This window comes from Saccopteryx leptura, chromosome 4 (assembly GCF_036850995.1).
Source record: "Saccopteryx leptura isolate mSacLep1 chromosome 4, mSacLep1_pri_phased_curated, whole genome shotgun sequence".
Lineage (NCBI taxonomy): Eukaryota > Metazoa > Chordata > Mammalia > Chiroptera > Emballonuridae > Saccopteryx > Saccopteryx leptura.
In genome coordinates, this window is record NC_089506.1 from 123,316,022 (window position 1) to 123,330,899 (window position 14,878).

The 14,878-nt window shown below is 51.4% G+C and overlaps 1 long non-coding RNA gene and 1 pseudogene across 1 annotated transcript; both read right to left on the bottom strand.

Moving 5' to 3' along the window:
• Positions 1-288: 288 nt before the first annotated feature.
• On the bottom strand, positions 289-2,432 carry LOC136403076 (uncharacterized). The gene is made up of 2 exons (XR_010751093.1): positions 1,936-2,432; positions 289-679 (listed from the first exon to the last, which is right to left on the bottom strand). It is a non-coding gene; the product is annotated as an uncharacterized lncRNA (long non-coding RNA).
• Positions 2,433-3,298: 866 nt separating this feature from the next.
• On the bottom strand, positions 3,299-14,615 carry LOC136403082 (uncharacterized protein C2orf72-like; annotated as a pseudogene).
• Positions 14,616-14,878: the final 263 nt, after the last annotated feature.

Sequence of the window (14,878 nt, forward strand, 5' to 3'; positions counted from 1 at the left end):
GGTATTGCAGGGAGAATCAGTGGGGATGAGTAAACCTTGGTTCAAGAGGCGGGTAATTATTGGTTTAAGGCCCTGGCTGTGACTTACTGAAATAGGGAATTGGGTGAACAAGTGGGTGGTGGGTTGCTACCACAGGGGTAGAAGTGTCCCAGACCTGAGGGTTGACAACAGCTGGTGGAATAGGAGGTGTGATCGGGTTAGGGTGATCTGTGGTAGTGGGAGAGCCTTCAGCCAGGAGTGGTAGAAGTAAGTGGGATGATGCTGTCAGCTGGATAGTGGCTCTGAGACTTTGTAGAATGTCCTGACCCAGAAGGGGTACAGGGCACGAGGGCATAACTAAGAAGGAGTGAGAAAAGGGGATTCTGTCCAAACTGCATGTCAGGGGTGGCGTGCGAAGAGGAAAAGAAGGGGTCTCATCCATTCTCATAACCGAGACCTGTGAGGGAACAGAGTGTGAGGGCAAAACAGAGAAGGTAGCCCTCGTGTCCACAAGAAATGAGATGGACTTACCTGCTACCTGTAGCATTACCCTGGGCTTGGTAAGGGTGATGGGGGTCTTTGAGCCCGGGCCGTGTCAGTCGTCCACGAGGTCGAGAAGTTCGAACGATGGGCCCTCCCTGGCTGGCTTGGCCTCCCATTTGGGTGGCTTGTCCTCCACGTAGAGGCGCCAAGGAAGAGCCTGTTACCCACAGGGGGCAATTGCTTCGCCAGTGGCCAGGCTGCTTCAGTCAGGGCAGGGCTTAGTGGGTGTCCTTGGGCAGGGGCACTGCTGGGCCCAGTGACCCTCTTTGCCACATTTAAAGCAAGCTTCTGGTGGGATTCCTCTTTGCAGCCCGGACTTGGGTCGTGCACCTCCTATGCCTTGCCCCATTGCTCTGCCAGCCTCAGGGCTGCCACAAGAGCCTGGGTTTGGAGCGTTACCTTTTGCTGCATGCGGGTCTGGCAAGCAGCCTCAGCCTTTTCCTCCCATTAAAAACTTTAAATGCCATGTTCACAGGTCTCGGATAGGGGTTTGGGGCTGAGAATAAGAGGAGGGGGCTCCTGGGGAACCCGGCACCCAGACCTGGCCGGAAACACTGGAGCCAGAGGCAGGACAGGGCCAGGCCTTCCTGCAAGAAGACTGGGGCTGGGCCGTGGGGTCAGAAGCCCTGCAAACCTGCATGAAGGCCAGTGGCCAGCGGAGGAGGGCCTGACGGGGGAGGGGCTTAAGAACACAGCGGAGAAGGGAAGAGTTTCTGGCTGGCAGGGGAGGGGGCTTCCTGGAGGGAAGAGACCTGAGCAGAAGAGATCCACAGAGGGACCAGAGAGGCGTCCCAAGAGAGGGGCGCCCCCTGGGTTCAGGCAGGAGGGGGAGAGAGCTGGGGGTCGGCAAAGGAGGAAAGATCAGAAGTAGAGGGTTTAGCTGCGGTTTCTCTGGCTAAAAGGACCTGTGCTGTAGAGCAGGCAACACAGAGATTAGGATGGGAGCGCAAATACCAGAAGCCCTGAAGGTAAGGGATCTCCGACCATTTCCCAGTTCTCTAACAATAGTTCCATAAATTGGTGAGGGTGTTAAAATCGAAAGTCCCTTCAGGAGGCCACCTGGTTCAATTATCCAGTGGGTACTGTGGCCTGGCCACAGTGGAGAAGAAGATCAGTTTCTTCTTCTTTAGGGAGGGAGAGATTCTGAATAAGGCACTCCAGGAGTGTTTTTGAGTCAGGTTTAGATTCCTGTGCCCCCATGGCTGCCCTCAGCCTCAGAGTGATCAGAGATGAGAATTGGCATCCTGCAACTCAATCTCTGGCCACCGACAGGTAGACTGGGAGTGTCCGGGACATCTCCATGGGCACACACGCACTTGGAACAGATAGGAGGGCCCTGATGCAGCTGCTATTACGGACAGGGAGTCTTGGAGTTGGAAAGAACTGAAGGGAGGCCGGAGGCAGGGGACTTACCACACCATGTGCTGAAGTGGGTGGGAGGTCAGAGGTCCTGGTCTTCCTCTGACGGGAAGGGGAGAGGAGCAGCCCTTGCGGACTCAAGCTCCTCCTGGGTTTCGGCACCAAATGTAAGGTATTTTCCGCCGAGGAAGAAAGAAGGATGTAGCCAAGTGTGGACAAGCAAAATGTTTTATTTAGAGCACATCCTGGGCGAGGTTCACTGGTCCGCAAGACAGGGGCCAGGGCAGTCACACAGCTTCCCTCGCCCGGGGTAATTTATAGCGTCGGTACGGTAGTAGTCATGGCAAAATTTCATTGACTGACAGATTTTTTCAAAATGCTCCTGGGCCGTTTCTTTTGGTGGTCATGGGTGTGGGTGGTTTTGGCCAAAGTCCCCAGACCTGGTTCCTCCTGTGACCTTCCCCCATTGCCAACAGATCTCACACTGAGGCTGGTTATATACACTTGATCACATACAGCAGGGGTCCCCAAACTTTTTACACAGGGGGCCAGTTCACTGTCCCTCAGACCGTTGGAGGGCCGGACTATAAAAAAAACCAAAAAACTATGAACAAATCCCTATGCACACTGCACATATCTTATTTTAAAGTAAAAAACAAAATGGGAACAAATACAATATTTAAAATAAAGAACAAGTAAATTTAAATCAACAAACTGACCAGTATTTCAATGGGAACTATGCTCCTCTCACTGACCACCAATGAAAGAGGTGCCCCTTCCGGAAGTGCTGCGAGGGCCGGATAAATGGCCTCAGGGGGCCGCATGTGGCCCGCAGGCCGTAGTTTGGGGACCCCTGACATACAGGTTGGCGGGAAAAGGGGAGGCATGACATAATTATTAACAAGCTTATAACATTTGTCTATAGGATTTATAAAAAACATTCCTACATATTAAAACTTATAAGGTAACACAATAATGAAAAATGTTGTTTTACATATTAAAAGACATCCCCAAATCTTTTAGTGTCCATCTGCCATCCCTTTATCTAGAGCAGGGGTCCCCAAACTACGGCCCGCGGGCCACATGCGGCCCCCTGAGGCCATTTATCCGCCCCCGCCGCACTTCCGGAAGGGGCACCTCTTTCATTGGTGGTCAGTGAGAGAGCACAGGATGCATCCTGTGTGCTGTATGTGGTGGCGCCACAAAGCGCAGCGATGCGGGTCACAAGCGTCAGGGCTCCGGAAGCGCGTCATATCACTTGTTACAGCTAGCATTGACAAATATGGAACCAGACACTGACCATCTCATTAGCCAAAAGCAGGCCCATAGTTCCCATTGAAATACTGGTCAGTTTGTTGATTTAAATTTACCTGTTCTTTATTTTAAATATTGTATTTGTTCCTGTTTTGTTTTTTTTACTTTAAAATAAGATATGTGCAGTGTGCTTAGGGATTTGTTCATAGTTTTTTTATAGTCCGGCCCTCCAACGGTCTGAAGGACAGTGAACTGGCCCCCTGTGTAAAAAGTTTGGGGACCCCTGGTCTAGAGACACATACATCAATCACAGGACTTCAGGATGGGAGGGGCTTACAAGATGTCATAGGATAAGCATTTGTAAATCTCCCATTAAGGAGAAAGATAGGGGAGAGGAAAAGGCCACTCAACTCTTTCCTCCCTCCCCCCAACCTGGCTGGCTGTTTACCTTCTTCCTCACAGGTGTGGAGAAGAGAAGGAGGGGTCCAAGTCTCCTTCCTCCTTTCATTCAAAACCTAGTACAAAAACCTCTCTATTTAAACACAATAGCCCTTCCTAAGCAGGAATGCAATCACACACAAGTATAACAATCATATTTACAAAATCTCTCTGTATGCCTGGCCTAAATTATAAAATGCCCTTTAAGCCTCTTAGTAAAAGAGGTTTCTTATCTCAGTACATAGTATGTCCAGGAAACTCCCACATCACTCTTCAAAGAAAGGAGGGGATAAGAAACCTAACTCTTCCTTTTTTAAAAAATTAATATTAATTTTTGCAATTCTTCAGTACCTTACTACAATGGAGGCCTGAGTCAGCATGCAGAAAAAGCCAGCCCCCAGCCTACAGGTCGGAGCTGGAGCAGCTGGGGGCCCAACCTCATCCGGAGTCTTGGGGGGGGGGGCTCAGCAGGTGTGTGGACAGCCCCATCGCAGCCTCCCAACCCCTTTCCTGGATCCTCACAGTCTCCGTTGGGAAGTATGGGAAGTATGGCCGTCAGCACCAGCCTATCCTCGGGTTCCTGCGAGTTACCTGGAACACAAGAGGGAATCAGCCCATCATCAGGAGATACAGTCTGTGCGTGAGAGCACTAGCAACAACAGAGGAAACTGGCCCTGTGGTTATCTGTTTAAAAAAAACCACACACACAACAAAATACACATCAAAACCTTAAAAATACGTACCCTTTGACCCAGCAATTCCACTTCTAGTATTTTATCCTAAGGAAGTAATTAGGAATAATTAGCAGAAGTGCTGCAGCCATCTTGCTACCAGACAAAGGATGGAATGACGCAAGGACGACCCCGCAGAGAGAAGGAAAGAGCTGGAGTCCCTGAAGGGGTCGCGGGGCCCCTGAACCAACCAGGCCTAGCGCAGAACCCACCCAGACGTTCTCTCAGGTGAGATAATGAACGCCCGTGCTGCTTCCTCTAGTTTGAGTCAGTTTCTTTACCTGGAACTGAAATCAGTTACATCATAACTGAGTTGAAGTCCAACAAAGACATTGGATAAATGAACTGGCTCAGCCTGACCAGGTGGACCCACAAACTTTGGCTAGGACCACCCACAACCAAGCGCGCCAAAAGAAGCTTTGCAGGAACCCTTTGGAAAAAAAGCGACCGTCTGCCAGCCAGTGAGATTTCACCACGTCATATCAGCCCGACTTCCCTAGAGGAACCCCTTTAAATATCTCCCATGCAGTTTAATCCTTGCAACTTCCTTGGCTTCCATCTGGCCTCCATCTTTCTTTGGGGCCAGGGAACCTTGCCAGGCGGGATGCGCTGTACTTAATAAAGCCTTTTATTTTTCCACAGTTTGTGGCTCCGAGTCCTGTTCCTTCCTTCTTGGCGGGGGAAAAATACCTTACATTTTGGTGCCAAAACCTGGGAGGAGTTGAGGTCCGCAAGGGCTGCTCCTCTTCCTCATCCCCTTTGAGAAAGAACCAGATCTCCGACCTTCCACCCACTTTGGCACACGGTGCGGTAAGTCCCCTGCCTCCAGCCACCCTTGAGTTCTTTCCTCCGAGACTCCCTGTCCGACACTGTAGCTACGTCAGGGAAGCCTTTTCCATCCATCCGAGTGCATGTGCTTGTGGAGACATCCCCAAGCACATCCACTTTACCTTTTCCATCTGTGGCCAGACCTTGAGTTTTAGGACGCTAATACTCAAATCTGACCACTCCGAGGACTGAGGGCAGCCGTGGAGGCACAGGAATCTCCCTCCTTAAAGAAGAAACTGTTCTTCTCTGCTGTGGCCAGGCCACAGAACCCACTGAATTAGCCTCTTGAAGGGACTTTCGGTGTTAACACCCTCACCAATTTATCGCCAAAAAAACTGGGACTGATTGGAGATCTCTTACATACATGGCTTCTAATTAGTCACGCACCCGTCCTTAATCTCTGTGCTGCCTGTTCCACCACGCAGGCCTTTTTATGGCCAGAGAAACCTCCCCTAAAACCTCTACTCCTAATCTTTCCTTCTCCACAGACTCCCAGCCTTCTCTCCCTCCTGTCTGACCGCCGGGGGCACCCCTCTCTTGGGACTTCTCTGGTCCCTCTGCGGACCTCTTTTGTGCTCGGGTCTCTTCCCTCTGAGAGCCCCCTCCCCTCCCTTTGCAAAAACCTGTTTCTTATTCACCACTACCATCTCTTTCTCCTCCCCTGCTGGCCAGGGGCCCCTCCCTTCACTGTGTTCCTAATTCCCTCCTCCGTCAGGCCTTTCTCAGCCTGGCATTGGCTCTTACACCGGTTTTCAGGATGTCCAACCCCAATTTTCTTGCAGGAAGTTCCTGCCCTGTCCTGCCTTTGGCTCCAGCGTTTCCTGAAGGATCTGGGTGCTGTGCTCCACATGAGCCCCCCTCCTTTTATTCTCAACCCCCAAGCTCCTATCCGGAACCTGTGAACATGGCATTTTAAGCTTTTTAACAGTCCCAACTAGTAGAAACAGGCCAAGGCTGTTCCGTCAGGCCCACATGCAGCAGAAGGTAACGCTCTAAACCCCAACTCTTGTGGCAACCCTGAGACCAGCAGAGCCACCAGCAGCTTGCTTTAAGTGTGGCAAGTAGGATCATTGGTCCTGGCAGGGCCCCTGCCCTGACTGCAAACAGCCCAGTCACTGGCGGAGTGATTGCCTTTTGGGCAACAGGTTTTTCCTCAGCACTTCTACGTGGAGGACAAGCCGCCTGGATGGCAAGGCCAATCCAGCCAGGTGGGTGCATCGCTCGAACTCCTAGAACACAGCCTGGACTCGGAGAACCCAGGGTATGCTGCAACAAGTGGGACCACATCCGTGAAGTCTCTCCAATCACGGCCACACAGATGTTCCTCCTGACACCCCTCAAAGCCACCAGTTTCTGATCTCCCCCTCCCCACGATGCCCCTATTCAGCAAGAAGTAGCCAGACAAATAAACAGCACCCCTTTTCTATTTAACACAAAAGGTCAGAATGTAAGGTCAGTGGATAATGGGAGATGATCATGTGGGGAACTCAGCCCCGCGAACTTTGGCTAGGATCGCCCACAACCAAATGCGTCAAAAGAAGCTTTGCAGGAACCCTTTGGAAAAAAAGCGACCGTCTGCCAGTCAGTGAGATTTCACCACATCATGTTACCTCGACTTCCCTAGAGGGAGCCCTTTAAATATCTCCCAGGCAGTTTAATCCTTGCAACTTCCCTGGCCTCCATCTTACCTTGGGGCCAGGGAACCTTGCCAGGCGGGATGCACTATACTTAATAAAGCTTTTATTTTTCCACACTTTGTGGCTCTGAGTCCCGTTCCTTCCTTCTCGGCAGGGAAAAATACCTTACACAAATTGCCCTCTTGATGTTCCACTTATCTGTCAGACCTTACCCTTACTGGACTATCGCCCCTGAGACAGGAATTCCAAAAAGCTGACAAGCTGCCCCAAGGAGGGGCTCGGGACATACCAGGACTTTTGATTCAACACCCACATGCTCAAAATTCTTCTTGACCCCATATAATTTGTCCCCCTAGCTTGTACTGGTGCTCTTCTCCCCCAGAGAAGTGCCCGGCAGGGTTCCTTTCAATAAACCCTGTTACTCTGGTCTTTGACTCCCATGGATTCCAACAGATAGAGCGTTGGACTGGGATGCGGAAGGAACCAGGTTCGAGACCCCGAGGTCACCAGCTTGAGCGTGGGCCCATCTGGTTTGAGCAAAAGCTCATCAGCTTGGACCCAAGGTCGCTGGCTCGAGCAAGGGGTTACTCGGTCTGCTGAAGGCCCACAGTCAAGGCACATATGAAAAAGCAATCGGCCCTGGCCGGTTGGCTCAGTGGTAAAGTGTCGGCCTGGCGTGCAGGAGTCCCGGGTTCGATTCCCGGCCAGGGCACACGGGAGAAGCACCCATCTGCTTCTCCACCCCTCCTCCTCTCCTTCCTCTCTGTCTCTCTCTTCCCCTCCCGCAGCTGAGGTGCCATTGGAGCAAAGTTGGCCCGGGCGCTGAGGATGGCTCCATGGCTTCTGCCTCAGGTGCTAGAATGGCTCTGGTTGCAACAGAGCAATGCCCCAGATGGGCAGAGCATTGCCCCTTGGTGGGCATGCCAGGTGGGTCCTGGTCGAGCGCATGCGGGAGTCTGTCTGACTGCCTCCCCGTTTCCAACTTCGGAAAAATACAAAAAGAAAAAAAAAAAAAAAGAAAGCCATCAATGAACAACTAAGGTGTTGCAATGAAAAACTAATGATTGATACTTCTCTCCGTTCCTGTCTGTCTGTCCCTGTATATCCCCCTCTCTGACTCTCTCTCTGTCTCTGTGGGGAAAAAAAAAAAGGCAAAAAAAAGCTCACCAGCTTGCACCCAAAATCGCTGGCTTGAACAAGGGGTTACTCGGTCTGCTGTAGCCCCACGGTCAAGGCACATATGAGAAAGCAATCAATGAACTAAGGTGTCACAACAAAAAACTGATGATTGATGCTTCTCACCTCTCTGTTCCTGTCTGTCCCTATCTATCCCTCTCTCCTCTCTCTGACTCTCACTCTGTCTCTGTAAAAAAAAAAAAAAAAAAAAGACAAGCAATACTGGGGAACTCTGAAGAAAATCCGTGTATTGTTTCAATGTCGATCTCATCTATGGCCATACCACCCTGAACATGCCTGATTTTGGCTTATCAATGTTGATCTCCCACTTGAGATATCACCCCATAGCTTTGCAAGATGTTACCACTGGGGGAAACTGGGAGAAGTATGTACAGGATCTCTCTGTATGGTTTCTTACAAGTGCATGTGAATCCACAATTATCTCAAAAAAAAAAAAAAAAAGATAAAAGATGTTGCTGATATAGTTTTTGCCGTGGAATACTGCACCATTATAGTATATCGTTGATGAAGAAAGCAGACTCCAAAAATGCATGTATAAATGTTTATATGTATGTACATATACTCCCATATTATTATAGATATTATAAGTGCATATGTATAGTCTATTAATGCAATTTGTTTCTCATATATTCACCATCTATAGGAGGTGAAGCAATTTGTAATATGCTACAGAGGAAAGTTATCAAAGATTTACATAATACAATTTGGTTCCTTCAATTTTTTTTCCTTTAGTTACCAGATACAACCAAAATTATAATGGAGAGGTCAAAGTTAACATTTTCCCAATTAAATATTTTAAATATCTGACACAGGTGATTTATATACTATATTGAGTAAATTTATTAAAATTTAAATAGCATAAGAAGATATAGATAGATGGACAGACTGGTCCACCCTGAATATGGATGTGTATTTACCTTTGAGTGGTGGATAGAATTGAATGACTTAAATATCTGTGTCCTTTCCTTTACATTTGTTGAGCTTTCAACTGTGACAGGTAGAATTCTAAAATGGCCTCAAAAACCCCCACCCGCGGTGTGCTCACCCTGCACAGCCCTCTCCCGAGTGTGGGTGAGATCTGTGGGCATGATAGGCTAGTCACCCCCTTGATGTGGCACTTTCTATGACAAAGGTGACAAAGCATCACTCCTGCAATTTGGTTTCGTTGTAGAAGCCTAGAGAGTCCCCAACCTGTGAGAGGAGGGAACTGGGGGGCCCCTGGGAGCTGACAGCCAACCAGAAGGCAGGGACCTCAGCCCTACAGTGGCAAGCAAATGCACTCTGCCGACAACCACGTGAGCTGGAAGGAGGACCCGGGCTCCAACAGGGAACGCAGCCAGCCGACCTTGCGGCAGCTTTCCGAAGCACTGAAGAGACGGCCCAGCCAAGCTGTGCTCAGACTCCAGACCCTCGGAAAGTGTGAGGGAATAAACAGGTGTTGTAAGCTGTAAATAAGTTTGCAGTAAGTTGTTATTCGGCAATAGAAGACTGATAACATCAAATAATGATTTCTTTTAGAAAGGGACACAATAAAAGTTCATTTTACAGCACTGCTCACTGTTTCTGTAACAAAGCTGTACTGTTCAGAACACTTTGGGGGATCATGCATATTCAACAAGTTACAATCTGCTCCCCTGACAGTCACGTGTCCCATAACAACGTTTCGGTCAATGACAGGCTGCATATACAACAGTGGTCCCATGAGATAATAATGGAGCTAAGAACTCCCATGGCCTGGTGGCAATGCTGTTGTGAACAAACCCACCGGCTGCCAGTCATATCAAGGTGTGGCGCATAAAAGTATGAACAGTGCCTAAGACTCAATAATGTTAACAGACGACTCTGCTACTGGTTTATGTGTTTTCTATACTGCTTATCGTGATTTTAGAGTGTACGCTTTCTACCTGTACCGTTGCTCTTGATTTGATCCTGTGTCGTTTTTACAGCAATGTGCTACACAGGCTCGGAGCACAGGAGCAACAGGCTCTCCCAACAGCCTGGGCGTGCAGCGGGCTAGGCCATCCAGGTGTGCGTGAGTGCACAACGTGATGCTCGCACAGCGACAGAATCACCTAAGATGCATTTCTCAGAACGTGTCCTCCTGGTTAAGCAGCAGATGATGGTAAGTCCCGTCTGGATCACAGCACACTCAGCCTACTGAGTGCCTCATGCACCTCACTGTCTCTCCGTTTTCCTTCTCCCTTGCCTTAGAAATGGCTCCTGGGCTGGCGAGCTCCTTCCTCTCCATTCCAACATATCCCCCTTGGGTCCAGGATGCTCCTTGTCCCTCCTGGGACTACTTAGCCCCCTCCTAGCTGGACCCTGCCTCTGGCGGCTCCCTGCTCCTACGGTCCCGCCACATCTCTGAACACACCCCTGGTCCGTCCCCACACCCTTGCTCAGAAATCGCCAGTGGCTCACTGTCTCTGAGACTCGGGTCCGGGATCCCCGTTTGGTCCCAGCTCTCTGCTTCAGCCCCAGCCCTCACCTGTCTCCTTCTGCACCTCACCCCTGGCGCTCTTCACAGGGGTCCCTTTTCTGAGCATGACATCATGCTGTGAAGCCTTTGTTCATGATGCCCCCTCTTTAAATATTCCCATTTCTAAGAAATGCCCCCCTACCTTCACTCAAATGTCATTTGCTCCGTGAGACCACGCACCTGGCCCACACCTGCAGAGCAGCTCTGCCCACACTGCCCTCACTAGGCGGGACTCCTGGGGCGAGAGCTCTGTTGGTTGAGCCTGTGTGCTGGCTTCTTGGTGGCGGGGGCACCTCATACTGCTCATTCTTACCCTGTACCCATGGCTTGTGCTCCACGGATGTCAGTCCTCTCTCTCCCTAATGTCCCTATGTGCATGTGACCACTCCTATAATCCCAAGAACCCGGCCCTCAGATTCCAGGAGGTCAGGAAGGTGACACACTCACCGTGAGCTGGGCGACTGGGGTAGGTGGCATACGGGTCCTTTCCCCGGCTCCAAGGACCCCAGGAGAAGCACATCAACAAGGCCGGGAGGCTGGGTCTCTCCCAGACTCCTTCCGCTAGAAGGAACACAAAGTCCCAGAGACAGCAGGTCAAGGGTGCTTGACATGGCACAGACGTTCTGTTCAGCAAACCAAGAGCTTCAACTGTCAACTGCCCTAGATCCACTTCAACTGTCAACTGTTCTAGTTTCAACTGTCTGATTAAAAACAAAGATTCTGATTTGCAAAATGGGGTAAAGTTTTTGTACTAAAAAAAAAACAAAAACAGAATTGCTTCATTTCATCCTCACAAAAACCATAGGGTGTAGATTTTTCCCAATCCCTTCTCCCTCGCCTCCATTTAGCGGCTTCATGATTCTACCCTAGACGTGGCTCCCAGGCCATGCTGGGGAAATGACAGTGACAAGAATGACATGAAGCCCTGGCTGGTTGGTTCAGTGGTAGAACATCGGCCTGGCGTGTGGAAGTCCCAGGTTTGATTCCTGGCCAGGGCACACAGAAGTGCCCATCTGCTTCTCCACTCCTCCCCCTCCTTCCTCTCTGTCTCTCTCTTCCCCTCCCGCAGCCGAGGCTCCACTGGAGCAAAGATGGCCTGGGCGCTGGGGATGGCTCCTCGGTCTCTGCCCCAGGCGCTAGAGTGGCTCTGGTCACAACAGAGCAACGCCCCAGATAGGCAGAGCATCGCCCCCTGGTGGGCATACCAGGTGGATCCTGGTCAGGCACATGAGGGAGGCTATCTGCCTCCCCACTTCTAACTTCTGAAAAATACAGAAAAAAAAAAACCCCAAAAAGAATGACATGACATGAATTACAATTACATAGCACCAAAGAAAATACTCAAGTGGTAGTAATTCCCCCTGATTTTTAGTTCAAACTATTTTTTTTTTGTATTTTTCTGAAGTTGGAAATAGGGAGGCAGTCAGACTCCCGCATGCACCTGACCAGGATCCACCTGGCATGCCCACCAGGGGGCGACGCTCTGCCCATCTGGGGCGTTGCTCTGTTGCAACCAGAGCCATTCTAGCGCCTGAGGCAGAGGTCATGGAGCCATCCTCAGCGCCTGGGCCAACTTGCTCCAGTGGAGCCTTGGCTGTGGGAGGGGAAGAGAGAGACAGAGAGGAAGGAGAGGGGGAGGGGTGGAGAAGCAGATGGGTGCTTCTCCTGTGTTCCCTGGCTGGAATCGAACCCAGGACTCCTGCACGCCAGGCTGACACTCTACCACTGAACCAACCGGCCAGGGCCCAAACTATTTCTTAATATGAATAGACTTCATCTTTTCTGATAATCATGCACAAAACACTCATAGGCTGATTCTCATTTCCTTACTATAGTACCACCGAAGTCACTGGGGATCACCTGAGAGCCCCTGCCATCGGAATTAGGTAGCTCTAGCAGTTGTTTGGTTTTTTTTCAAGACTCTGGGCAGTAAAACACAGGAAATCCTCATTCATTTTTCTTTAGTAGGGGCTTATGCACTCTTAATATGTTCCCAGTTCTAACAAGACCGGATTCTTAGTTTTTTTAACACAAAGGCAGCTGGATTGGGCATAAACTGGGTAAAGGGGCATGCCAAGAGGTAGCCAACCTAAAAGTATATGAATATCTACGAGGCAGTAAGGAAGGAAATTGGGAGACTTTAAAAAGCTGGACACAATTGCTAGCAAAACCTCAGTAATAGGAACGTCTGGTGGTGCCCACCGCAAAATCCCAGAAGAAATGAATAGACAACGAGTTAGAATTACATTCGTGACCTTTCATCCATATTATTTATGTGTTTTTATAAAAGTAGGAATGAGTTTGAGGTAGCAGAGATTGATTCAGTGTTTACAAAGAGGCAAGGATTCTGTGTGCCAGGCAGGTGCCGGGAAATGGGATTGTGATTCAACTCATAAGGGAAAGTGACAGACCATCTGGTAAGAGATTAGAGAGCAGAGGTAAGTTATGAAATTTTACTTTTGAATTTGCAAAGGAGCATGTGTGTCTGTGTGTGTGTGTGTGTGTGTGTGTGTGCGCGCGCGTGCGTGCATCTGGAGGGAGTGTTATGGAAGGCTATCTGGAGGAGTAAATCATGGTCTGAATGATGATATGGGGTTGGGCAGGTGAAAGGGAGGAATGAGAGAAAAGACTTCATTCCAAGCAACTGCAGTGTGTGTACAAAAGCTTAGGAGGTCAGAGCAGGCTTGGCTCTGGGGAATTAAAAGCTAGTCCCTGGGAACGGGGAGCGCTAAGAAACTAAGGGCACAGACCAGGGGTCCCCAAACTTTTTACACATGGGGCCAGTTCACTGTCCCTCAGACTATTGGAGGGCCGGACTATAAAAAAAAAACTATGAACAAATCCCTATGCACACTGCTCATATCTTATTTTAAAGTAAAAAACAGAACGGGAATAAATACAATATTTAAAACAAAACACAAGTAAATTTAAATAAAAAAACTGACCAGTATTTCAATGGGAACTGACCTCACTGACCACCAATGAAAGAGGTGCCCCTTCCAAAAGTGCAGCGGGCTGGATAAATGGCCTCAGGGGGCCGCATGCACCCACGGGGCGTAGTTTGAGGACCCCTGGCCCAGTTTTCCAGACACTAGTTCATGAAGGGGGGGGGGGGGTGTCGAAAATATTTTCACATGGGGCCAGGACAGTGAGTGAATAGTCTGGCATCAACAATCAGAATGACAATCCACCTCCGGACATTCCCCATATGACTTTCAGGGTACAGGTTGTGGAGCCAACTCCCTCCCCCCGGCCTCGGTTCGGTGCTAATTCCGCTGTGGAACTTGTGAAACCTAAAGCTCCCCACCCCCTCCCACCAGCTTCCAGATCTTTCACCAGCTTAGGACAAGCCTGTCCCTCCACCGACCTCCCTGCCTTCTGCACGTCCCCTCGGCTTTCCTGAGCCCCTGTCTCCCACGCGTTCAGGATCGTCCCGGGACAGACCCAACCCCAGGCGCGGGGTCTGCTCCGCGGCAGCTGGGAGGCTCAAAGCCCGGCACCATCCCTCGTGGGGCCTCGGTTTACCTCGGCGGACCAAGAGGGGGCTGGCCTAAAGAGTGGCAATGGCCCCCACCGCCGCCCGCCCCTGCACTCCCGGGCCTCGCGCCCCTTCACCTGGTCGCGCGGCCCTGGCGGCTTGCAGGGCCCTGCTGGCAGCTATCTGGGCGGCCAGGCTGGAGGCGGAGTGGCCCGGGCAGTAGACGGCCGCGTGCACAGGGCCCCCTGCCTAGCGGCCGAACACCGCGCAGCAGCGCCTCCAGGAGCCGCAGCTCCGGGGCCACCGCCTCCTCGGACGCGGCTTCAGCCACCAGCACCCGGACCAGCGCGGCGCCCGACACCCGTCGGTCGCGCACGTCCCGCAGCATCTCCAGCAGGCGGCGCCGTGGCTCTCCACGGCCAGCGACTCCACGCGGCACAGCGCGAGGACAAGCTGAGAGCGGATAGCCCCCCCCCAGCCCCCCGCCGACCCCGGCGCCCTCGGCCCCCGCGGCGCCTGACTTGCCCGCCGCCAGCTCCGGCGGGAACAGCGCCCGCGTGAAGTCCCGCAGCAGCACACGGCTCTGCTCGCGCTCCCACAGCTCGCCCGCCTGCCGCCTCCCCCAGCGCCCGGAAGTGGGGCTCCGCCGGGCGCGCGGGCCCCGCCGCCAGTGCCTCCAGCTCGCGCTCCATGCTCGCTGCCCGCCCTCTGCGGCCGCCGCTGGGAGGTCACCCGCGGAGGGTTGTGCCGGCTGGACCCCCAGCCCGCGGGCTGGCGGGCCGCGCTGCATCTATCCACCCACCCACCTATCCATCCATCCATCCATCCATCCATCCATCCATCCATCCATCATCAACAAATACTTATTGAGCACCTACTAGCTGCAGGGCAGCAAAACGGGGAGGAACACAGAAAATTATCATGTAAACAAATATACCCTCACAAGTTAGATCGT